The sequence below is a fragment of the Macrobrachium nipponense genome, chromosome 45 (genome assembly GCF_015104395.2).
Source record: "Macrobrachium nipponense isolate FS-2020 chromosome 45, ASM1510439v2, whole genome shotgun sequence".
Taxonomy (NCBI): domain Eukaryota; kingdom Metazoa; phylum Arthropoda; class Malacostraca; order Decapoda; family Palaemonidae; genus Macrobrachium; species Macrobrachium nipponense.
The window spans coordinates 19,993,122-20,020,620 of NC_061105.1; positions in this window are offsets into that span (position 1 = coordinate 19,993,122).

The following is a 27,499-nucleotide window of genomic DNA, read 5'->3' on the forward strand; positions in this document are numbered from 1 at the left end:
CAATGCAAGATTCTCTCTTCAAGAACTACATGAAGCACTCTCTTCAACAGATGACACTTCTCCTGGTGAAGATACTATTCTATATATAATGTTTAGGAAATTACCTGAAGAGGCCAAGCGCTACCTTCTAAAGATCATTAACAAGATATGGGAGACTGGAGTTATGCCAAGATCCTGGAAAATTTCCATCGTAATCCCTGTTCAAAAACCAAAGAAAGATCCCCAGCAAAGTGCAAGTTATAGACCTATAGCACTAACAAGCTGTGTTTGCAAGTTAATGGAAAAAAGGATTAATTATCGCTTGGTATGACACTTAGAATCAAATAAGCTTCTCTCTCTTTTCCGATTTGGGTTTCGTAAAAATAGATCTACCCTCGACCCCCTTATGAGACTCTCCAACCAAATTCAGCAGGGTTTTGTCAATCAGTGTCAGACAATAGGGGTCTTCTTTGATTTAGAAAAAGCTTATGACACTACTTGGAGTAATGGAATTCTTAAACAACTACAGAAAATGGGTATTAAGGGCAACTTAATTCGGTTCATTCATTCCTTCCTATCCGAGATATTTATAAAAGTGAGAGTAGGGAATTTTATGTCGTCCCCCTTTAAACAAGAGGAAGGTATTCCACAAGGAAGTGTTCTCAGTGTGACCCTCTTTGCGTTTGCCGTAAATAGCATCTCTTGGATGAAGTTCCAAGCCCAGTTCGAGCTTCATTGTTTGTGGATGATTTGGCCATTTATTGCACTGCCTACGATGCTATATCTGCATGCTGATATCTACAGGAAGCTATTGATTCTGTCTCCAAATGGGCCAGGCAAAATGGTTTTAAATTTTCAGCCAGGCGTAAAGAGATTATGCCTAATTTAAAACTCGAGGGATCTATTTTACCATATGCTGCCGATGTCAAATTTTTGGGAATGACTTTTGACTCAAAACTCACCTGGACCAAACATATTGATAACCTTAAATGTAAAATTAAAGTATCTTTTAATATTTTGAAAGTAGTCTCTGGATATGAGTGGGGAGCTGACAAAAATTTTTTATTAAGACTTTATGATGCACTTTGTAGATCAAAGTTAGATTATGGGTGTCAGATTTATTCTTCAGCATGTAAAAGCAAACTTAACGACCTCAATATTGTCCATAACATGGGATTACGAATTTGCTCTGGTGCATTCCGAACATCTCCTGTTGAGAGTCTGTATGTAGATACCCATCAACTGCCACTTGACTTACGACAGGAGGAACTGGGTCTGCGCTAAATAATGCGCGGTAAAAGCAGTTCCGAAAATCATTCCAATAAGATCATTCGCCAACTTGACAACAGGAAATTTAAACCAAGGTCATCTGTCCCTTTCCAGGTAAGGCTACATCAAGAAGTTAATAATGATACTCTAAAAAATCAGAATGTTTCTCAGTTAGTTGCCTCCAGATTCCTCCCATAGCGTATCCCTAAAGTAAATGTTTTTAACAAAACTATGGTCAAGAAGAACCTTTCTGATAAAATAGCAAAGAGTTTATTCTTAGAACATGATGTAACTCATGATGGTGCGTATAAGATTTATACAGATGGTTCCAAGTCAAGAGAGGGAGTTGGGCTAGCCATAATTACAGAAGACTCTTATGAGGCTGCAAAGCTACCACATTCGGCTTCAGTATATACAGCAGAACTTTCTGCCATTAATAGAGAATTAGCTATTGTTCATCGCACCGAGAAAAAGAAATTTTTAATATATTCGGACTGTTAAAGTGTTTTGGAGAGCCTTAATATTTGCAATTCATCACATCCTTTGATTCTCCAAGCTCAAAAGTGGCTGTTTCGAATCTCTTGCAAAGACAAAGGTGTTTCGTTCTGCTGGGTTCCTGCCCATGTAGGGATCAAAGGTAATGAAAAAGCTGATAGAGCAGCTAAAAGAGTATGTCATAAAAAATCACTGGATATCCATGAAGTTCCATACATTGATAAGAAGTATCCTATTCGAAGCTATATACGCCACAAATGGCAGGAGCAATGGTCTTCAAACCTCCTTTCTAGAAAAAAGAAGCTGAAGGCAATCAGACCTAATTTGAATTTTTGGCAGAGAGTCTTCGTTTCATAGAGATAGGAGGACCGAGATTGTTTTAACGAGACTTCGTATTGGCCATTCCCGATTGACACACAGCTTTATACTTGAAGGAAGCGAGGTCCCAGCTGCACTCGCTGTAGCTGCCTGTTGACAGTTGAGCATGTTCTGGTTTGTTGCTCAGTGTATGCCCGCAGGAAATACTGTCTTTCAGGGATACAACTTTCTTATATTTTAGGAGACGATATTGATGTCAATAACCTTGTAAAGTTCTTAAAAGAGATTGATATATATTATAAAATTTGACTTATTTTATTAATATTTAATTTTACCTTTCACCTAATGCACACAAGCGTATGCAGTTATACTTTTAGTTTTATTTTAATATAAAAAAAGTTATATCATTTTTTTTTATAATGAAATAAGGTTTTTAAGTTTCATTCACATCAAATTATCATCATGATCAATTACATTTTATTAAATATCAGATTATTTATTTCATTCCCTTACGACGCTGAATGACCATAATAGGTCCCAGTGCATGGGCTTGCCCCTAAATTTCATAATTCATCCAATCCATCCTATAATATGATAAAAAGGAATGATGAGAGGGATACATGCGAAAAGGAGAAAGGATAGTAGTGAAAGAAAAACCAATGGGATGAAGGAATTTCCTCCAAGTAACGATTTTTTTTCCCATGTCGAGATTTCCACTACAGGCCATGAGACGGCTTATTGTTCTTTTTCCCCGGGAAACTGTACTTCTATCGGGGGAGCGTGATCACGATGATGACGTCATCGACTGGTCACGTGACCAGGACGTGACTACGCGAGGATAGATAGAGATTGATCGCAATATTTTGCTTGTTATTTTCATATTGATAGCCTACCTATAATTTTTTGGGAGCATTGTCATCCATGGTATTTAAGCTACGATACTGTATGAAACACAAGACGATAAATGATGAATGCACTGCGATTTCATGTAAAGAATGAAAGGATATATTTTTTCTTAAAATTTCATGTTCATTTCACTATATACATATTTTAGCATTAAGTTTACTAAAGCGCATATTTCATATATCATTCAAATCCTTAAATCCTTGGCTTGACGATGTTTAGGGATGAAATTTGGAAAAACTACTTTTTTCTCCGGCTAAACCTGAGGTGTAATGAAAGTTATAATTTTGAAAGACTTTCTGTCAGAAGAGGTGGGAACGGAGATCCTCTCTGTATGACGTTGAGAGACACTGACGAGTTTGCAACTTTCCAGCCCTATGGTTGGCTGATCAACAGCCAATCAGGAACGTCGCAAGGGAAAGGTCTGGGCACCAGATGCACGGCTGAGGTGAATAATTATAGTAAATATTATTGTTCGTGACGAAACCCGTACAAACAGTTTTGGTTATGGTAGAATATTTTCGTGTCTATTAGATTATTGTTTTATTTTACTTTTTCCCATTTACAACATATCAAATTCTCTCTCTCTCTGTCTCTCATATGTATATATATATATATATATATATATATATATATATATATATATATATATATATATATATATACATATATATATACACACACACATATATATATATATATATATATATATATATATATATATATATATATATATACATATGAGAGAGAGAGAGAGAGAGAATTTGATATGTTGTAAATGTTGTGGTACAGGCAGATGGAGGCCACACAAAATATTAAATACTCAGCGAGAAACTTAAATAAATACCTGTTCTGAATTACTTTTGTTTTTGTCCATACCAATTTAAGTTTATGGTGTAGAGGGGGGGTAGGGGCCTCTAATTTCGAAACACCCTGTATATAAATAAATATATGTATATTTATATACTGCATATATACAGATAGATACACACAAACATGTATATGTATATATATATTATTATATATATAGTATTACTATATATCTTTAATAGTATAGATAGATGTATATACAACTAGTATACCTAATATATCTATAATATATATAGATATATATATCTATACATATATATATATATTATTATATATTATATATATATATATATATATATATATATATATATATATATGAAATAGTGTATTCACTAAGTGTATATACATATAATATATATTTATAATATATGATATATATACCATATATAGTATATTTAATATATATATATATATAACCCTATATATATATATATATATATAAATTATATATATATCAATATAATATATATATATATATATATATATATATATATATATATATATATAGTGTATACATAGTTTTTATACAATTAATAATATAATATATAATATATATATATATATAATTATATATACATATACATGTTTGTGTGTATCTATCTGTATATATGCAGTATATAAATATACATATATTTATTTATATACAGGGTGTTTCGAAATTAGAGGCCCCTACCCCCCCTCTACACCATAAACTTAAATTGGTATGGACAAAAACAAAAGTAATTCAGAACAGGTATTTATTTAAGTTTCTCGCTGAGTATTTAATATTTTGTGTGGCCTCCATCTGCCTGTACCACAGCCTGCATTCTTGAGGGGTATGATTTCAGCAAATCGCAAAAAAGCTAAGACTCAAACTCCATTTCCCTGAGCACTTCGGTCACCTCTCTTCGCAGGTCGTCGAGGCTTGGTATACCATCATAGTTCACTGTGCGCACTTCAACATGATCTTTCAAGATACTATCAATGTTTTCACACACAGTAAGGTCAGGAGAGCTACCTGGAAATTCACTTGACGAGGAAATCGATATCACTGTTTCGAAGCAGCTCTTATGTCTGATGAGCCTTGAAACATGGTGCCTTATCATGTAAAAATGTGACTTCTTCAACAGATAAAATATTTTCAGGATCTTTGAGGAAAGGAAATACTCCACCAGTCAGCACAGTTTCTCTGAAGTATTTGCCATTCCATGACTGTTTTTTTTTTTTTTTTTTTTTTTTTATGACAGCTATGATGTCTTTTGACTCCTAAGAGAGGACTTCAGGCCTTCCAAGATTCTCACTCTTTTCGCAATGACAGTCATATGGATTTTTGTTCCAGTTTCTTTTAACAAAGGATTCATCTCTTTTAATGTATTGAACGTGAAATGAAGGATGAGCCAGCATCCCTGGCCTCTCTGAAGGTTATAGCCCGGATTCGGTCAATCCATCTGATTTCCTCCAAGTCGTTAGCCATGGCTGTATCTAACTCTGTCACTCAGTCTGAAAATACAAATGTAAAATGAAAAATAGCCTAATAGAAACTTAAGATAATGTACTTGGAGATAGGCTATAGCAGAAAACTTCACAACTTTACATTTGTTATGTGGAGGGGGTCCTCTAATTTTAAAACACCCGGTATATATATATATATATATATATATATATATATATATATATATATATATATATATATATATATAGTGTATGTACGTATGTTTCTATATATGTAGTACGTAGAGAAGCATCAAAAAGAAACAAGAAAAGGAGAGAGAGAGAGAGAGAGAGAGAGAATTGGCCACCAGTCCATGGAAAGTTTATTAATATAACATGACAGGAAAAGAATTCCAAGGAATTAAACGAAATCCCTCAACATTTGCAGAAGTAACTCAACCGCTGGCATTGTTTTTATTCCCATTTCCAAGAGTACGAAAGTGGGATGAAATTTATAATGAAAACATAAATTGTTCCAACCCAAGAAGAGATAAAAATTTCAGCAGGCTTTATCAACAAATGCCGGGATCGCATGACCACCGCTGGAAATGGAAGAAAATGTACACGAATTGAGTATTACTCTGGCAACACGCGAAAAACCCATGATTACCAACACAAAAAGGATACCCTAATGGCTCTCTCCCTCTCTCTGATATATATATATATATATATATATATATATAATATATATATATATATATATATATATATATATATATATATATATATATATATATATATATATGTATATAAGACAGATATATATCCATATAAAAGTATGTATGTATGTTTGTGTATATGTATGAATACTTGTAGAGCTGGAGGAAGGAACAAAATAATAAGTACAAAAATAAAAAAACAAGCAGTTATTAAAATGCCCTAAAAAGTAAAAAATATTTTTTTAGACCAGGATTTTCTTACAATTAATCATGTCTACAAATGCGTGGCCACCAAACATGGAAGGAAATGCTTCAGGAAAAAGAAAAAAATTATTTTTTATTTCTTTTGGAATTTCCTTCCGTGTTTGAGGCCCCTCCTTATTTTTGTAGACATGATTAATTGTAAGAAAATACTGGTGTCTCAAAAATTATTTTGTACATTTTAGTGCACTGTAACAAAAGCTTGTGAAAATGATTTTTAAACTAATTATATACTTTTGTTTTGACAAATTCTAACCGATTTATGATTCTATCTAAAAAAAATAGAATGTGATATCTTGTCGAGCCAAAGATGGTGTGAAAAACCCTTAACTATTTTACCGATTGAAAGAAGGTATGAAAAATCCGAAGATTTTCATACAAATCCTGAGAAACTGGGAGAGGTCACTAGAGGTCACTGCTGTCACTGGTTGCATTGTTACCAGGATTGAGTAACCATGCACAATTTCAAGTCTATCTGACGAAAGGAACAGGTAGAAAATTGACTTACAAGATTTGACCCGAACAAACAGACACACAGCAGTCCAGTTGAATAAATGCATGAAAGAAGCAGTCGACTAAGCGCTTTCGTATTTTCACACCTCCTCTGGGTCAAGTGATACAAAAAATCCCCATTACAAAGTCACATCTGTGGCAGCAGTACATAATACAAGAAGTTCTTCCACTTTGCACGTCTATGGCCTGATGTTGACCAAATCAACAATATTTTTCTTTTATCAAACATGATTCTGTAATATTTCGTGTTGTCATGTTTTTACAGAACATTATCTCTTTAGTATTTTTCCAATTGATCGTATGGTTGCATTCATTTATGTGTTGAAACATAAAATAATTTTCTAACATGATTTGATGTTGTTTTGTATTTAATGGATCCTTGCCACTCTGTCCGACAAACGTTTTACTGCACTGGTTGCCAGGGATCTCATATATGTAAAATTTTTCTTCGAAGGGGAATTCCTGATAGCGTGTTCTTAAGTGGACAGTTCTTATGAATGATATTAGCATTTAATGGTCTCAGCAGTCCAGGGATGGTCATAAACTGGTTACAATATGGTAAAACAATGTTTTGCCTATTTAAAGTCACTTTTATGACCAACTTCGTAAGATGTTTTCCTCGCTTTACAGAAAGCTCTGCCAGTAAAATCGCAAAGGTACTTAGGATTTTTTTTTTTTTTTTTTTTTTTTTTTTGCAGTCTCGAATTTTCCGAAGCTCAGCCTCAACATTTACAAAAAGAGAGAAATAATTCATTCTGGATTGCTGAAAGAATTGTGTCACGTTACAACGACTTAGGGTATGTGGGGTTGGGGTGTAGGTGGGTGGGTTGTGCAGCATTGGTACTGTCTAAAGTTTAAAAATTCAGCAGTTAACCCCCTTCCCCCACTAATTACTAAACGAAACCAATATTCTAGCCATCGTTAAGTTCAGCTAGACACCTCTTCACATAGTAATCATTGGACTGCGCAGTTCTGTAATCATGTCTTCCCCGCTGCTGCCAGCATGTGTTCTCTTCCCTCTCCGGTTTCAAGGTTGGCAGACGGACTGCTTTACGTCCTTTTCAAAGTCCTATTTTAAGTTCTCTTCGAAAGTTCTCTCTATTGGTCCCACTTGCACCCGTCTCTCGTTTCCATTGTCTCCTGGTCCCCACCAGAGGCGCTGCAGTCCGCGGGACTAGCCCTCAGCGATGGGCCATCCATAGATGATCAGTCGTCAGTTTATTTTGGTGGTTGTACAAATAAAAGTCAAACGTCTGATCACAGTGTATTTTATCTTAGGAAAGTTCATGTGGGGAAAATAATTCAGGACTGTATTGATTGTCGTTTGCGGCCAGATCTGCAAAAGGAGAAATAATGTTCACAAGACGACTTGGGAGTTGGGTGGTGGAAGCTCCCGGGGGCGGGGTGGGGTGGTTGTTTGTTGAGAGTGGGAGAAGTAGGATGGCTGGGTGGCGTATGCAGCTTTGAAATCATTTAAATCTCCAATTGTAGGCTACTTGTCCTATCAGTCGCTTTGGTCTCATAGTCTCAGAAGAATCAAGATTATTTATTATCAATTAAACCTCTTCCTTTCATCATGGCTGGTGGCTTCAGAGTGTATATATATATATATATATATATATATATATATATATATATATATATATATATATATATATATATATATAATATATATATATATATATACACCAAGAGGTCCATCTCTCAAAGGAGCATGGGACTCAGATATCATCGACAAGGTTTTCATTCAACCGACGCTTAAGAAGATATATATATATATATATATATATATATATATATATATATATATATATATATATATATATATATATAATATATATACACACACACACACACATATATATATATATAGTATATATATATTTGCAATACTTTACAAAATGACAGCCTACATCTTTGTGCATATTTCATTATTCACACTCCAGGTGCCTCAGGTGTGACGTATTTTACTGGAGGCTTTATCCATCCCAGGAGGGAGTGGTGTTCCGCACACCTAACAACCCCATTGAATACTCATGAAGATCGCAACGGCTTCTTTAATGGGTTTCTGGTGTTGTGGGTTTCTGTGGGGCTCTTCCCCTGATGTAATGGCCCTTCTGATGCTCCTCTCGTCACCTTTCGGCCAAGGTCACGATTTCAGTCTGCTTCCTCCGGAACCGACTCGAAGTTTGCTGTTGTTTCCTTGCCATGTATTCTGTTTTGCTTTATTAGATGTTTACTTGATTCTATTCTCCAGTTTAATTTTACTCCTTGGTGGCGCCTTCTTCTTCTCTTTTCTGGACAAATTAATATAATTTTATGTTTCATATAATTCTGAGCACATTTTAAACAACTGATGATGAAAACGTTAAAGTCGAATTTTATCTTCATAAGTAAATTACAGTGGTATTCGCAGCTATAGAGCGCCGTGTCTAGAACTTATACCATTTTAAGGCCCATTGAATGATGCCATATGACGACCTCATGCCGTATAATGACGTCATGGACCATTGCATCCACTCACAAATGAGATCATTTTTCCCTGTGATTGATTTATGATTTACCTTTTCTGTCATTTTATCACAATATGAAAAAGTGTTTTGTTTGAGACGTTACTAAAAAGGCAATATATTTCATCTTAGGGGATTTTTTTAACTAATAGTTTTTTTCCTGTTTTATACCGCAAACATTAATCATAATTCCTGTTTTACTGTAGGAAATAAATTTCACGAGGAACTCCGGCTTGCCAATCATTAAGTTCTTCAACTTCATAACTAATGGGTTTCTTCTTTTGATATGATGTATTACAAAAAGCCAAAATGCTTCAAGAAAGTTTGATGTATTTGAAAAACTAGGAATTTTGATCAGGGAAAATATTTGACCTAGTAAAATCTTCAATTTTCGTCATCGGACTATGACGTCATTCGTTCTTCCCACTCCACCACCGAATATATGCGTTAGTTTTGATCTCAGCCTACCTGAAATTGCTCTATTTCAGTCCTCTATCATTTTAACAAATGTCGATGCACTTGATACCAGATCTACTTAAGGGCAGTTCGTCCTCCTCTGTGACTTATGGTATTTGAAGACAATTTGCGTCAGGCAGCCTCGACTTTGGGGAAATTTACTGAAATCTCTTCAGTGATTGATAGTCTGGGATGACTTCCAGAGTAGGTGGGTGGAACGTGGAGGAGGTGGGGGTAGGGAAGGAGGAGGGTAGGTGGCGGAGTTGGTGGGGAAGGTGGTCATGATATATGATATTGATTCTGTCTCTTTATTACCTATTGTTCAAAGGCAGTGGGAGAAAATGTATAATCTATCTTTTCCCTATTCGGCCTTTTCTTTTTTATATATACTGAGACGCTGGAAGGGAAGACGTATCCGCTCTCTTTTTCTGTTATCATTCTTTTGGGAGACAACGGAGAGAGTTCTATGGCTTCCTTCTTCATAATCTACGACATCAAAGGCGTTGAGTAGTGTTCATGATACGGATTATGTCTCGTGTTGGACAGATAGGGGGAATATATAATATATTTTCGGTGCTCTTATCAGCGAGATTTTACTGTTGATTAATGACTCTTTTTTTAAAATCGGAATCTGTCTTCTTAATGAAAAAAGTGGACGTTTTTTTCTTTTCCACGACAGTCTGTGGAATGTTCTCAAGATTCTTCCTTCATCCCTGGTTCGTATAACCTTCCTTTTTCCAGGGGAATTTCGTTAAAGAGCTTGGACAGTCAAAAGACCGGAAGGAAAGTAAAAGGCAGAAAGCTATTCACTTTCCAACCACGGAAAGAGTAGGGACTCGTAAGAGACTCTTAAGGAACCTTTCCATTATGTTTTAGAAGCGGATGGAATGAATGTCTGTTGTTGGTTTAAGGAATTAATTCGATTTTGATTGTGATTCAGTGTTTAGATTTGAATGTGTGCTTCTATGTTTTATCTTGTATTTAAGTGTTTTATATATATATATATATATATATATATATATATATATATATATATATATATATATATATATATATATATATATATATATATATATATTCTCATTGATTTTGTTTTATAGACATATAATTTTTAGTTGTTTGTTTTGGTAGTTAGGCAGCCCATACATTTTGAATAATAATAATAATAAGTAATAATAATAATAATAATAATAATAATAATAATAATAATAATATATAATAATAATAATAATAATAATAAATTGTCTTGGTAGTTAGTTTTCGCATTGACAGAAAGAATCAGAGTCCTTACACAACAAATGAGACCGAAAACAAATATGCAACATAAATATTTTTTCCTTTCCCGTTCTGTGCCCTAAAATACGACCCTTCACAAAAAAATATCAACCTTAAAACTTTGTAAAACTTATGCTGAAGTTTTGTTGAGATAAAAATAACTTTTTGGAAACAAAGAAACTTATTTTTTTTTTTTTTTACTAAGGAAAACAAATCCCACGACCAACAATTCTCTGTTGGAAATCCCTGTGGAAGCTTTCTTCTGTAGTTTCTGCTGTATTGTATACGAGTGTCTATACATAATTCGGAACAGCACTTTAAACACACACACACAAACACACATTAATAAACCACTTTGGTAGACATGGCTTCGGAGATAATGTTACTGATTCTCTGCATTCTTAATTCAAGTCCTGGCTCATGAATGTAAATACAGAAGAGATTAGTTCATGAAGAGTGTTTTGGGTTGACTGCAACGGATGTCGGTGGGCTGAAAGAAGAGGTGGATTACAGAATTTGTGAAGTAAGGAGGAAGCAGGGTGTGTGCATTACATACTTATGCATGACCACGACCTCGCCTGCTGATATATCTAAGCTCTCATTAATCTTGCCCTAATAATTCTTTCGTTTTTTGTTTGATTTTGCAACATAAAATTTGCTATGCACCCTAACGACAGAGAGAGAGAGAGAGAGAGAGAGAGAGAGAGAGAGAGAGAGAGAGAGAGAGAGAGAGAGAGAGAGAGAGAGGGAGAGAGAGGTTGCTACTTGTATAAACTTTGCATACTGCTTGAAGTCAGTAGGAATATTTAGCATTCGTAATATAATTTTATGTCTATAATTGTAACTAAAAATAAAGGAAACCAGCAGAAAAGTTTATTTCTCCTTCCAAAGGAAATATGTTAGTTCCAACAGCCAAATCATTTACGAAAGATCCAAATTTGTCTGTTTTAAATAAACCCGGTTTTTATAATGGTTATTGGCTTCGCATTTTATCTTAGGAGTTAACTGAGTTATCGATGAAAATATTTTTGCAACAGCTGTGACTTCGAAACCAATGACAAAATTTAGAGGTGGAAATTGTGATTCATGGCAACTCGCGGTGTGCGAGTTGCCAGTGACATTATTTTCCTTTCACGGCATCGCTTCGTCAAAGTGAATGAAATAAAAACAGGCAAATAAAAACTTTTTTTTTTTTTTTTATCGTGGAAAACATTTCACTTGCAGAGAATTGATATTAGATAATTGCCTCTTTGAATCAGAATTTACATACACTCGTACAAGTGTAATTTCGACTTTACAGAGAATACTATTAATAGTTGTAATTTTTTCCAGACTCAGACCTTAACAGTTTTGGTTTTGTTTTGGTGTCAGTTTTTTTATGCATATGGAACTTGGTTTTTGTCAATGCTTCTCAGGCTAGCTTCCCTCCAGGTCCTTCTTTCAGTCTCATTCATTTACAATAATGTAAAATAGTGATTATACTCCCTGGGTAACAACCTTCAAGCTCAGAAACAAAGAAGATCGTCTTGGAAGGACACCGTCATAGAACTGGATAAGTCTCCTTCTACCAAGTCGTAACTTCAGATGATTTCGGGACTTCACCATCCTTGTTTGTAGCACCGCTTCTATACCTCTGATCTCTCTCTAGTTTATTCATCTTGGCTTAACGGAATCGGAGTCATTCCATAGGTAATTTTTAACTGTTTTCTACTTGCTACTTGGAGTCATTTCAAGTCCTATTGTACCCAACCTCTCCGCTTGGTCGTCCTCTTCGTTGTGCACATCAGACTTTAAATTTTGATAGATGCTGTGTGGAATAAACAATCTTTCATCAAGGTTCCATAAACATTACCTTCCAACCTGCGGAATTCTCAGCCTTCTTCTGTAGTTCCCCTCACTTTTGATCACGTTTTCCCAGAAATCCCACGCACACCTTTAAACGCAGTCCTGCTGACTAACAGACAGCTAACAGACAATGAGGCAAACAGATAAATTCACAGACAGACTTAAAAGCAAAACGAAGAACGCAACCTCCTTGTCAGTGGTCGTAAATTTCTTCTTCTTCTTCTTCTTCGTCTCCTCATTTATTTATTTATTTATTTATTCCCTCCTCCCATCTCCCCGAAAGAAGGAGATTGCAAATTGCAACTGTCAGTGATAGATTGCCGAATAAAAACTTCGCTCAGAAGTTTTGCATAAGGGTGACATGGAAATTCGAAGGCGATATGATGGATTGAAGGGATTGCTGTGTGTGTGTGTGTGTGTGTGTGTGTGTATGAGAGAGAGAGAGAGAGAGAGAGAGAGAGAGAGAGAGAGAATTTCTTATACATACATAAGAGATATGTATATGGATAGAAGATTGGGCGAAAGAGAAAGAATTCATATATATATACACACACACACACACACACACGCACACACACACACACACACACACACACATATATATATATATATATATATATATATATATATATATATATATATATATCCACAGGTGAAAAATAAGAGACAGGGAGATGTGGGATATCTTTCATATTATTATTATAAGATAGTACAAGCAAATTTTGTTGTTTTAATGTTCTTTTTGGTTTTGATACATGGTCTTTTTTTTTGCCGCTTCTAATGCATTGTTTAGTACATTATCTGGATATTTCAGTTTCTTGCCTGTATTCTGAATCTTATCTATCTCCACATCTATATATTCTGGGCTACATACCCGTAGTGCTCTTAGAAACATAGATGCATACACTAATCTTTTAACCTTATTGTTTTGTCCAGAATAGAAATGTACATAGGAAGAAATATTAGTAGGTTGTCTATAAACACTATACTTAAAATCACTACCATTTCTCCGTATGAGGACATCCAAAAAGGGTAGGCATTCATCTTTTTCCATTTCCATAGTAAATTTAATTGATGGTACTAATTGATTTAACCTGGCAAAAAAGTTATTTACATCTTCGTTCCCTAGCTATACACAAATTATATCGTCAACATATCTAAACCAAGGTACATTGCTTGTCTCTTATTTTTCACCTGTGGATATGTGTGATGAACTAAGTGTGTGTGTGTGTGTGTGTGTGTGTGTGTGTGTGTATTATCTTCTCTCGATTTCTTCTGACATGAAAATTCCAACCTCAAAGCATAAGAAAGTTATCATTGTCACCCCTGTTCATGGAAGGCTTCCCATGAATAGTTGCTCCAATTCTCGTATTCTCATGTCATAGTTTAAATTAAACTAAGGCTAGACGAAACTCATGTTCTACCAAAATACAAATTTATTCCTGAAGTTATCATGAAAAATAAAAAAAAAGAATTATAGAAGAGAAGGGCAAAGACTATCTTTAACTTCTAGCAGATATAAATGAATGAAAAGTCAATTTCTCAGACTGGTAAATACATTCTGACACGTATTTAAGTGCTAAAAAAAAAAAAATATTAATGTCGAAAATCGGTCATGATCGAAGTCATGGGTGTATGTCAAAAATTTCCTCATGTGGCATATAACAAATCCATACGAGGAAAAAACAAAGGTCACTTTTTTTTTTAAATATAGCATAAAGACATAAATGCATAAATGGGAGACCTCATCAGCCAACACATCCCAAATACGGTAAAATCAGTGTCCAGTCGGGAACTCTAAAATGAAAAGATCGCTCGCTCACCTTTACAGGCAGAAAGAACCTTCACCTGTTCAAGCTACTGCCACAATAATCCATCTCTACTCGGGATTCAATATATGACCCCCTTTAGAGGCACACTCAGGAACATACTCAATTGTTCTAGAATATTGCTTCGCCACTCCCTGTGACTTAGAAGGCCCCGTGAAATGATCCAGGTCAACAGGGTCAACACTCGCAAAATAGATTGGTTTGCTCTGACAAGCGTTCGTTTCCCCTTGAGATTTCTCCAACGTACCAACACTGTCGGACATTCCATCAGGTATCATCTGACATACACTGCAATGTTCCATATATTATCTATTCATTTTTCAATAGTAGCAGTCAACCTTTTATGTATATATATATATATATATATATATATATATATATATATACTATATATATAATATTATATATATATATATACACGCACAATGCACATGCACATCGCACATACACACATACATAAATAAGTGATATATTGACACAGAGAAGATTGCACAAGGAAAGAGAGAGAGACCTCATATATATATATATATATATATATATATATATATATATATATATATATATATATATATATGTATATATATATATATATATATATATATATATATATATATATATATATATATATATATATATATAATGTGATATTTACAGACAAGATTAGGGGCACACAGACACTTGAGAGAGAGAGAGAGAGAGAGAGAGAGAGAGAGAGAGAGAGAGAGAGAGAGAGAGAGAGAGCAAGCAAGCTATTATTTTGAATGTCGTTATAATAGTTATTGTGCTCAGTGTTTATAGTGCAGCTTTCGTGCAATTATTTTTGTTATTATTATTAAATAAACATAAATGTTGAAAATTAAGTAAACGTGGTGAAATCACGATATCAAGAAAAACAGAAATATGATAAACACGTAAACGATTAACATCATCAGATTGACTTTGCTATCATTTGTTCTTTTACCGTATCATTTTCACTCTACATAAGTGTTTGCGAAGCCATTAATTAAAATCATCTATTTTGGGAACCAGTGAGAACCAATACTGATGATAGATAAACGCCTTTTAAACCAAGAATGTCGGGAACTTCTTTACCTTAAAAAAAAAAAAAAACTAGATCAAACATGAACGCTGAAACTTGATCGATACAAAATTGGATTCTCCACAAAACGATGCAAATTCCCTCTCAAAATTTTGCAAATAAAAAGAAGGTGCAAAAACATGGCGCCAAAATGCAACTACCGGTTGCAATGAGGTACTAAAAGTGCGATGATCAATGCAGAGCCATTTAGTGGAAGGGCAGGCCGGAGGAGGAGATAGGCAGGCGGAATGTAATGCCAGTGTAATTTTCCGTGTGGGCTTTCACCGCCCAGATTGGAAAAGTGGACCTCTTTTCCACCATTTTATTTTTTATGACCTCTCGGCAGTGTTGCGCGCGTAGCGGTTTATATGTACATTGCATTTATACTCCCGTGTTTGTTTGAGTCTATATTTCTGTCTTTTTATGTTTGCGGATGAGTTCATACCATTCACTGCTCAGGAGGCGGCGTTCCTCCCCCACCAGTTTCTCAATGACTACTTTGATTTTGCTCCTATTTATTCTGGTGACGAAGTAACTTTTGTTTATTGTCAGATATATATATATATATATATATATATATATATATATATATATATATATATATATATGTATATATATATTTGTATATATATGATATATATATATATATATAATATATATATATATATATATACATATATACATACATACATATTATATATATATATATATATATATATATATATATATATATATATATATATAATATATATATGTAAGACATAGGGTTTTGATTAATATATATTGTTCGTGCATTCTCTGTAACCTGTGGAATGTGGAGGACAGAGCAGAGTAACGACCTGAGAGTAGCTGATGAATGAGTTTCTCGGGGGATGGCGTGAGATAAAAATGCTTAGTTTGTCGAGTCAATGTACGACAGTTTATGAACTCTTCCCAAAGTGCCCTTTGTGAAACTAGATGCAGCTAGAACCGTGAGGCGCTAGCGAACTGTGTGTTCGTATGTGCGTGTGGCGCCTCTTTCTGTTAAAAGCGTTCATACCCAAGCCTATGGGAGGGATTTTGACAGAGGGCTTCGAGTCATAGGCAAAGATGCCGTGGCATTCGCCGGGGGAGGTGACAAAGTGTGTAGTGCCCGGTTGGAAATGGGTAAGTGTTACCTTTACTTTAGCCAAAGGGGTGGCTTGTTTGATATCTTGTAAGATGTTCCATTTTATTAACTTTGTCTTTAAACTTGTGTGTGTACTTACCAGAATGTGTTCTGTATCTTTGGCAGATGGTTCTGGATTTCGGTGGGACAGAGTTCCCAGGGAAAGGTGTGACCTTTTGGGTGACTTGACAATGAGTTGTTTTAAGTTAGTCTGTAAGACTGGATTACTTAGTTAATCGACTTTAGTTATTGTAAATAAACGTTATGTTATGATGCAACTCTCTCATTTTACATTACCTGTTAGAATGGAGAGAGAGAGAGAGAGAGAGATGTGGGGTGATTGCTGGGAGAGAGAAGAGAGAGAGAGAGAGCCTGTGTATGAAATGGGTGGAGGTCTGCCTTCCGTTTCGTGTCCACGCTTACCGTATGAAATACATGGAGGTTTCCCATGTAATAGTGGTGGCATGGAGGGATAATTCCCCCATATTAATAGTGGTGGCATGGAGGGATAATTCCCCCATATTAATAGTGGTGTCAGACGGTTAAAAAGGGGATATAGAAAGTTTTCTTGTTTTTCTATGCCTAGGAACGCCAATGTAGAGATGGTTGGCCAGTTAGGAAATAAAAGGGGTAGAGAAAATGTCCGTCCGTGGGATGGGGGGATGAGGAAAGATTTTCTATTAGAGTCATCAAATTTGCCCGTACCGAGCTTCTTCAGGGTGGGAGTCGTGAGACAAGCAACTCAGTCTAGTTTGTAAGTGAGTGTTGCTAGTGGTCATCTCACCAGTCGCGTTTGTATTGTGCCGACGAGATTTACGCGTTTTTACGAAGAATTTCGAGTTCCTTTTGTTCCCATTATGGAGTGGTGAGTGTTAAAGAACTATTGTTTATCAAAAGGAGTGGGTTTTTGTTTAAATATTTCAGGGTTATGGATTGGTTCAAGAGGTCAAAACAATTTTTTCTTTTTTCTTTCCCCATAGTGAAGTGTTTTCTTTATTTGCACGTGTTTGTAATAGACGTATGCATTCGTCTTTGTTTAAAACATAGGAGTGTATTTTTCTATGCATGGGAACTGTGCTTAGACAAGCAGATTTGGCTTAGAGACACAGAGCGGCCACAATTTTAAGGGCTCAGCATATTTCTGCAGAGAGGCGCCTTGCATTGCGAGGGTGTACGGGCATCCCTTGGGAGGGTAGTTGCATGGGTACCACTAGCCTCACTCGAGAGATAGTGCAGGGGAGGGAGGGTATTTCGGGATGGGGATACTACTAGTGTATACCTCGGGCTGTTCTGCCGCTTGACTGAGGGGTTGTTCTCAGGGGGGGAGAAATTTTTTTTTTTTCTCAGTGTGGGTGAATTCCCCCTTTTCCTTTTTTTTTCTTAGTGTTGGAGATGGGTCTGGCCTTGACATTGGATGCTAAGATATCAGCTGATTGATTAGTTGATGAAGTGAAATGCCCGTAGAGTCTTTTTTTAAGAAAAGAGATTTTTTCTCTCCCTTGGATGAAGAGAAAAGGAAATAAAAAGAGATTTTTCTTTTCCGAAAATGAGGGGAAAAGTAGTTAACATGCACGGGATTTTGTTATATGTTTCTTTGTGCCTTGAAAGACACAAATATAAGGGGGATACACAGATTATTTTTTTTTATTGTGTTGGAGAAATTACTTTGAAATGCCGATGATTGGTGTTGTATCTGTGTTGTGTGGCAATGGTGTTATGTCATGGTGTTGCATGCTGGAGAAATTGTATGTCATAGGATTCAGCAATACTGTTGTATGCTATTTGAGTTTCACCCTTTGCGAGAGAATTATTGCTTTGGAGAGTTATTATTATTATTATTATTATTAATAATTATTATACTTGAGATGTGTCACGGGAGGTTTGCTTAAGTATAATTATCATTACGGGAGAATTGTTTTGCGAGAGATTTGAGATAATTTCATGGGAGATTATTCAATAAGTTAAGACAGATTAATTATTGCAAGGAGAATTATTACGATGAATTAATGGGAGAAGTCTTGTGTTAATTATTTGTTCAGTTTTTGTAACTTTGGAGAATATTTCAGTGATTCACGGGGATGAGTTTTGCTGAATCTTGATGAATCTGGCTGAATCTTGGTGAGTTGTGTGGAATTTTGTCAGTGAATTTTGGCTGAGTTTTTTGCGCTGAATTTTTGGAGAATGGACAAGCATTAACATTGGTGATATTTTTTTGTACTGATACTGATGATTTTGATGATAGCAATTTTTTTTTTGGTGATTTTGTGATAATGATATTTCTGATACTGATTTTTTTTGTACTAATACGTGGGTGTTTTAATGTTATCAAGGGAGGTGAAATCTTTTGTGATTATGGGAAGAACTAACAACACGTTATTTTAGTTTTTTTTTCTTTTTTTTATGAGTTCAGCAGATAATTGCTTGACATCTAGTGAGTTACGGGAGATAGTTAATGGTGCCGTTGATTTTTCTTTTCTCCTTTTTTGGAAGTTAGCCATCGCGGACACAAGTTTTTTTTACCATGGGTGAATTTGAATTTGTTTTTTCTCTCCAGTTAGTGTGAATATTATCTCAGTTCATGACTTAGAGTCATTTAAGAGAACGTGTTCGTGTTTTAGCTATTTGATGCTATAGAGTAATATAGGGGAGAATTTCTTGCACGTTTTGAATGCATACGTAATGGCACTACATTTTTTTCTCTGGATATTTGTGTTCCAGAAATTGTGAGTTTTCTTGCACAATACCTTGTTGTATTTGTGACAACTTTGTGAGAGATAGGAAACTTGGTTAAGTTTTTCTAGTGGCTTTATGTCGTTAGTGCATATGGGGAAGTCTTTGCTTAGACACTGTGAATTTGGAGTTCTGTTATAATGACTTGTGGCACATTGGTGGTTTTTTCTAGAACTTTCTAGACAGTTTTATTTGCCGAGTTTTTGCCCTTTTTTAGCAGTTATGCTAAATGGAGTGAGTTTTTATAGTTTTTGACTATAACATTGAGTTATTCTCTGGAGAATTGGAGTTATAATTGAGATATATTGATTATAATTGAGATATATTATTTTGGAGAGATAATTGGAGGTATATATATTATTTTGGAGTTATATTTGAGATATAATATATGGGAGATATATATTTTTTGGCTATTTTTGATATTTGCCAATAGTGGTATGAGCTATGTTTAGTTCAATTATTTTGCAGCCATCTTTGTTGCAAATGGAGACACATATTTGGAGATTATGGGGCAATATTTGGGAGTGTGTGAGTTAGATGCCTTGAGTGCATATTTTTTGGAGATATATTATTTGGAGCCTTGTTTTGTTCCACATGGAGTTATTGTGGAAATAGAGGTAAATATTTTGTATTTGCCGAAATAGAGGTGATTATTCTCTATTCCTGGAGTGGTGTTTTTTTTTTCTACTGACATGTGGCTTTGGAGAAATAAGAGAATAATATAGGGGGTTGGTTATTTAACAAATGGAGAAATATTTCTATAACCGGAGTGGTGTTATTATTGATATGATGTCTCATAATGGAGTTGGAATTAACTCTTGGGGCGGTAACCCTTTTTTTTGTGGTTATGGAGTTTTTTTCGAGACAAGAGAAGTTTTCTGTGGTTCTCTTTTTTGATTTCGTGTCTATTTAGAGAGAAGTGGCATTACTGCATTACGAGTTATTTGGAGATGTGTGTGCATTTTTTATGTTCACAAGTGTGTTATTCTTGGAGAAATATAATTTGGGAAAAGTCATGTTGAGAGAATAAGTCTTCGAGACAAATTTTTGTGCACATTAGTCATATCCTGGAGTTAATTCTGTGAAATGTGTCAGTTAGACCTTTTTTTTCTTGAGAATCATGAGTTTCCAAACTTATGTGTCTGACTAGACAATTTTTGTGCTGTTGTTTGAGCATGCGTCCGCAGGTGATTTTTCTGCTGACAAGCGATGTGATGAGCCGTGTGCTGATTCTTTTCTTCTGATGGTGACAGATCAGAATTTTTGCAATATCTGGAAATGTTAGCTATAGCATTTCACGAAAGCGCATGTGTGAGAGTTTGCTTTCTGGCAAATTCCATAACTTTACATGGAGCATTTCTTGGGGTGAAACAAAACGCGGGAGTTATGCCATATTATACATGTATTATGTATTTTGGTGATTGGGGAAATCTGCTTGTGATTATTCTTTTTTTTTTTATTATTTTTCTTCCTTTTCCTACGAGATATGATTTGGGGATTGAGTTTAAATAACATTTCTTTTTTGGACGGGAGATGTGATTTTTCGAGGGTTGCTATTTACGAAATGGGAGTTTGACATTAAGTCTCATTGTGATTAATTATTGAGCAGTAGAGGGGTTTTTGCTGTTAAAAGTTGGAGATTTTTACTGATTTTGTGGGTTGTCAGAACTTGAGAGAACATTTTTGGGTCTGGGTGTTACGTGATTCTTTTCTTTCTTGGGCTTGTTACGAATTTTTTCTTTTTTTTTTCTTGTGAGCACATTCGAGTTCGAAGTGTGAGTGCAGAATTCCGTGGAGTTGCTGTGATTTCTGAGTTGTGTGTGTGCTGATGTGCGAGTTTGGAGAATTGAATTGGAGAACTTGATGTTTCTTTTTCTTAGAGAGTTGTGATAATGACTTATCATTTTAGTAGTCATATTTGAGGGAGTTAATTGGGAAACGTTCAGTTAGTATTTCTGACCCTTTTGAGATCATTGTTTGATAGAGGTAGTATGTTTGGGTTAATTTTCTTAGATTGACCAAAGACCTGACTGACATACTAACGCCCAAAAGTTCACCGACTCCAGCAAGACGTCCACCAGCCGTGAAGAGAGGTTGCTGCCATGTTGTCCATGGTGATTACAAGTATATCCATGATGGGTGATCGAGAGAATTCTACAGCGTGTTTTTTTGGGGGATCTACAAGAAGCCGTGAGAGTCTTCTACGATGAGGGAGGCATTCCGTCTTCCTACAGTTGCTACAGTCTACTGTCTGTTCAGCTACTTGCAGACAAGCGAAGAGGGATATTCAAGAATCCTAATGCAGAAAATATGAGAGAAAATGCGTCTTGTGTTATTGGGAGATAAAGCGTGATAAGACTTTATTTTATAATGCCAGAGACGTGCAGTTTTACTTGTTTTGTTTTAAGCCGGCCAATGTTTTGTATTGTATAAGCAATTTTGCTAGGCGGGAGCTAGCATATAGGTGCGAGGCCGAGCAATCTGTAAGACATAGGGTTTTGATTAATAATATATTGTTCGTGCATTCTCTGTAACCTGTGGAATGTGGAGGACAGAGCAGAGTAACGACCTGAGAGTAGCTGATGAATGAGTTTCTGGGGGATGGCGTGAGATAAAAATGCTTAGTTTGTCGAGTCAATGTACGACAGTTTATGAACTCTTCCCAAAGTGCCTTTGTGAAACTAGATGCAGCTAGAACCGTGAGGCGCTAGCGAACTGTGTGTTCGTATGTGCGTGTGCGCCTCTTTCTGTTAAAAGCGTTCATACCCAAGCCTATGGGAGGGATTTTGACAGAGGGCTTCGAGTCATAGGCAAAGATGCCGTGGCATTCGCCGGGGGAGTTTTTTGTGACAAGTGTTTTAGTGCCCGGTTGGAAATGGGTAAGTGTTACCTTTACTTTAGCCAAAGGGGTGGCTTGTTTGATATCTTGTAAGATGTTCCATTTTATTAACTTTGTCTTTAAACTTGTGTGTGTACTTACCAGAATGTGTTCTGTATCTTTGGCAGATGGTTCTGGATTTCTGTGGGACAGAGTTCCCAGGGAAACGGTCTTGTGACCTTTTGGGTGACTTGACAATGAGTTGTTTTAAGTTAGTCTGTAAGACTGGATTACTTAGTTAATCGACTTTAGTTATTGTAAATAAACGTTATGTTATGATGCAACTCTCTCATTTTCATTACCTGTTAGAATGGAGAGAGAGAGAGAGAGAGAGATGTGGGGTGATTGCTGGGAGAGAGAGAGAGAGAGAGAGCCTGTGTATGAAATGGGTGTGGAGGTCTGCCTTCCGTTTCGTGTCCACGCTTACCGTATGAAATACATGGAGGTTTTCCCATGTAATAGTGGTGGCATGGAGGGATAATTCCCCCATATTAATATATATATATATATATATATATATATCATATATATATATATATATATTCTATACATATATATATATATATATATATATATATATATATATATATATATATATCTATATATATATATATATATATATATATCACGTACACACACACTTAAAACTCACAGTAGATACACGTGACTTCATTATATAAGAGCGAATACCACAGAAAAATGATTGGCAGAAATCCGTACCGAGCGCTTTCGCCTTGATTGAGGCATTGTCGAGGCACAAATGAAATACAGTCGGAAAGAAAGTTCCAAGGTAAACACACAGATCTAGAAAACCAGATGGTTAATTGTCAAAAGGGTAAAAATCAGAGAGATAATTCAGGATCACACGGTCACAAACTAAAACCAATAATTTAACCATAAGAGAAACGGAAGCTTAGCCATTCAAAGTTCAAAAAACGTGTAAAACTGAAAATGTTCATTTTGTTGCTTATAATTATCTACATGGCCGCAACGCTGCTGATCTGATCGCTTGATGAACAATTGGGCTCGATCAGTACGTGGCTAGTTGTCGCAGGTGCCATATAAGCTCCTGTAACATGGGTATATGGCTGGCAACCTCATTTCTTAATATAAATGTTAAAACTCTCTTAATAAAATGCACCAAAAAGTGAAACATAATTTTTTGAGACACCAGTATTATCTTAAAATTAATAATGCCTACAAAAAATAAGAAATAAAAAAATGTTTTTTCCTTGTAGCATTTCCTTTTATGTTTGGTAGTGTAGGCTCATTTGTCATGAAATAAACATTCGTGTATTTTTTTGGCAAAAGCTAAAACTTGCCTGATTTTGTTTGAAGATGATATAAAATAAAAATAAAATTAGGGGTGCCATTTTTGATATTCCAGATTTACTTCTCACTCGCAGCCAAGAAGAGGTAGACACGTTGCTGATACTGCATGCTGTAACTGTTCCCCATGAAGCTGACCATGTAGTCAGTTCTCCAGACACGGATGTCTTATTGTTACTTGTCCACATGTATCCACACTTGCCAGTTTCTACAGTCTTCCTCACTGGAAAGGACAGGCTGAAGAGGAACATTGTTGTTTGTAACATACACAACAACTTAGGAGAAAAGCGGGCATCTGCCCTGTTGGCTTTTCATGCTCTGACAAGTTCAGATATGTCTGGTAGATTTACTGGCAGAACCAAAGACTGATGCTTCAAAGTATTCATGTCTTGTGATGATGAGATCTTGGAAGCACTTGTGATGTTAGGATATGAAAATGATGTGCCCCCTGATGTCTGCTTACAACTTGAACGCTTTGTTTGTCTGCTGTATCGATCAAAAGTCCACACAAAAGGAAATGAGCTTCGATGGCTCCTCTACTCAAATCGTGCCGCCGAAGGAGAAAACCTGCCACCAACTTCAGGTTCACTGGACTTACATTTTAATGAAAATCATCCACGCCTTCCAGCACTTACAGCTTGCGATGTTTGAATCCACCAGCTCCGGATGCAAACCTGGATGTCAAGGAAGGTGTGCATAGTTATCGGAAAAACAATATCCCTTGTACAGAAGCATGTGGATGTTGGGTTTTCACTTGCAACAACAAAACAAGCCAACCAGGGATAAATGAGGAGTGTGAAGACGATTGATGTCCATTGCATAAACTACAAACATACTATGTGACTTTTTGCACTTGTGTGTAATACACTGAACAGTACCTAATATGGTATCACTATTGTTATGTAGATTTGTTATTTACCATGTGATCAATTTATTTCAACAATCAGACATATCTTTTTTGTACATTTATTACCAATATCATAGTATGGATTACAGTGTCAAATTTATAGTAACAGTTGCCATTGTAGATGCCGTCTTGATATTAGGCATGTAAATTTGCACTGAGCCTTAATTTGATGATTCTATTGGTTTCCTCATGTCAGAAAACTTATATATTTCGATACTTTGTTTATAATTATATCTCTTGTATTAGCGAAGATATTGCATTATTGCTAAACGGAGGACATTTTGGACGGTATCTTGGATTTTAGACCCTTAGAATGTATAGGAAAATGACACCCTAATCTTATTTAAAGTTTATGATGTTTTCTTTCAAAATCAAGTGAGGTTTTGCTTTTACCAAAAAAATAAATATGCACGAACTTACAAATGATCCTAGACTATGGGGACCATCCTGTTGTTTTTGTTATTGTAGGCATGATTAATTGTAAAAAAAACCTTGATGTATCCAAAAAAAAAGTTTACATTTTAGTGCATTTTAATAAAAGTTGTTTTAATTTTTTATCTTTTTTTATTTTATACTTTTTAGTTTAGACAGAAATTATAACCGATTAATGGTTGTAGCTAACGAAACTGGACGCGAGATCCTGTCGAGCCCAATGATTTTTTGAAGAGTCAAAGAAGGTGTAAAAATTCCGAAGAGTTATTCACTTCATACAAATCCTGAGATACTGGGAGAGGTCACTAGAGGCCACTGCTGATTTACTGATCATGTAAGGTTGTATTGTTACCGGGATTGAGTAAAAATGCAAAATTTCAAGTCCATCAGACGAAAGGAACAAGTCGAAAATTGAGTTACATGTTTTGACCCAAACAGACAGACAGACAGAGACAGACAGAGAGACAAGTCAAGTTAAATAAAAGCGCGAAAGTCAAGTTAAGTAAAAGTGTGTAATAGAGGTGATGGCTAGAAGGGAAGGGCTGCGTATTTTTAGACCCTCAGAGTGCCAAGCCTAGAGATTTCTTTTCATAGTTTCTTTAGTTTCTCCTTTTCACTTTCCTCGTTTATTCCGGGATCATGGGGCTCCAAGGACGAATACGAAGCAGATGAACGATTACAGAAGGGAGAAGTTTCTCCACGATTCGGTGAGTAGTGTTAAAAGAACGCTTTCTTACTGGTTTTCTTCCAGACACTACAGTAGCTAATTACCTGGTGATTAGGATGTAACAGTATCCCCTCTCATGTTAGGTCGCAAGAGAATCATTGTCTAATTTTATATTGTTCTCGGTATCTGTTTCAGGATATATTAGTTTTCCTTGTCACATTTTCCTCCAAAAGTGTTCATTTTATACTTGAGGGTATCTTCTTAATTCAGGTGGTTAATATACCATTACCTATTAACGCCTGTAATGCAAGAGACATATTCTCGTAAAGTTAATGGAAAAAAAGACATGATGAATAACCGCCTGAAGGGAAGGCTATGGGAACAATATATATATTTTTTTTTCGCGCGTAAATTAATACGTACTTTATGTGAGACCGCAATCCATACCCCCGAAAAAAGTCAGGATGCTATTTACTGCGTCATTGGATGACTTAAACTACATTTTGTTCCACTAACCTTTTATTGCGACCGTATAGAAAATGACAAATATTACCAGAAAAAAACAGCTTAAAACCTAAATGTGTTCAAAGCAACAAAAAATCCATTTCTACAATTATCTTGGTCACTCTGAATACGTAAACATCTTCCTCTTTCAAACGTTTCAAACGTTTCAGTCTATGTCTCCCTCCTCTTCCTCTTCAAACGTTCAAGTCCCTGAGGAAACGATCACCCTGAACGTCTTAGGAGGAGGAGGAGGAGGAGATGAATGGGGCATCTTCACATTTGTCTTGAAACGTTGCCTTGTTATTCAGAACAAGGAAGAGACGGGAAAAGGTTTTTCTAAGACACATTTTTGATGTTTCGGCTTAAGATCTGTCTAAGAAACTCCAGCTTTTGTCGTTGCTGAATTTGTCTTTGAAGACTCTGTGAGGCTATGGGTATTCAGAATGACTCTCTCTCTCTCCTCTCTCTCTCTCTCTCTCTCTCTCTCTCTCTCTCTCTCTCTCGTAATTTTGCTGTGCTTTCGAGACTGCATCATCATCATCATCAACAACAACAACGGCAATATAATAATAATAATAATAATAATAATAATAATAATAATAATAATAATAATAATAATAATGAGAAATACTGTAGAAACAGTAATAGCATGCTGGAAAAGGTCTTCCATTTTCATAACCTTTGTTATGATTGTAAAAATAACAGCGATAACAATAGCAGTAACAGCTGTAAACCAAAAGTGGGAGTAGTAAAAGATCAACTTAAACCTTTTCTCTGCTCTTGTCGACCTTTTAAAAGTTATTCGCCCTTTTATTTGATGCCGTGATTAGTATCCGTTGCTTATCCTGAAAGAGAGTTTGTAAGGTCACTTCCAAAAAGCTTTTAGTCGAGGAAGGCACATTTGAAAGGAAAAAGAAGTGAACGGTTATAGAAGAAAGTAGTTACGGTATAGTCAACCAGAGACAAGTAATGATACCTTGACACTAAGAGAGCGAGAGGGGGAAGGAGAATTCTGTACTCACTATACCGTATATATATATATATATATATACTTATATATATATATATATATATATATATATAATATATATATATATATATATATATATATATATTAAACAGGCGGAGGTTTCTCTAAACCCAAACTATACAATGAAGGTAGGGGAAGCACACCA